We start from the raw sequence: 610 nt of genomic DNA on the forward strand, positions 1-610 counted from the left end.
GAAACGGCACCTACCCTGCCTACAGGGTGGCCTTGGGGTCCAGCGAGCTCCATTTCCCACTCGGGTGCGGGGAGGTGGCTCTTGCCCTCTGTACGGGGGGCCACGCTCCCCAGGCAGCCAAAGGAGCAACAAGGCAAAAGGCCAACTACAGCAAAGACCCGAGCCCTGCTTACAGGGAGGTCGCCCAGCACAAAAGCCGGCCTGGTCACCCAAGGTGCCGGCAGCGCTCTACCGAAATGTGACTGTGCCCCTGCTGACAGGGAGGTGCTTTTGCCCAGAGAGCCTCTCTCTTTCGCCCCCATGCACAGGCTTCCCCTTCCTCCTCTTGCTCGCTGTTGCCTCCCGGAGTCCCACTCACTGCTTCTTCTTTCTTCTGCAGCCGCTCCTGAAAAATGAAGGGCGCCATTAGACCTGAGGAGCAACAACCCCACCACCCAAAAAGACACAGGAAACCCAACATCCAGGGGGAGCTCGGCACACGACCACCCAGCCACAGAAGCCCTTACAACCCCCTGTACCCAGTTCCTCCCAGCAGAAACCCCTGAGAGCAGCTATTCTCACCCATGCCAATGCGCTGCGGAGCTCCAGCCGGTGCTGCGGAGGGTCACAG

The 610-nt window shown here is 61.3% G+C and overlaps 1 long non-coding RNA gene across 1 annotated transcript; it reads right to left on the bottom strand.

Annotated features, from left to right (window-relative positions):
• Nucleotides 1–32: 32 nt before the first annotated feature.
• On the bottom strand, nt 33–610 carry LOC109364702. Its single transcript, XR_002110555.1, has 2 exons — nt 562–610; nt 33–385 (listed from the first exon to the last, which is right to left on the bottom strand). It is a non-coding gene; the product is annotated as an uncharacterized LOC109364702 (long non-coding RNA).

The sequence above is a fragment of the Meleagris gallopavo genome, unplaced genomic scaffold (genome assembly GCF_000146605.3).
Source record: "Meleagris gallopavo isolate NT-WF06-2002-E0010 breed Aviagen turkey brand Nicholas breeding stock unplaced genomic scaffold, Turkey_5.1 ChrUn_random_7180001897305, whole genome shotgun sequence".
Classification (NCBI taxonomy): Eukaryota; Metazoa; Chordata; class Aves; order Galliformes; family Phasianidae; genus Meleagris; species Meleagris gallopavo.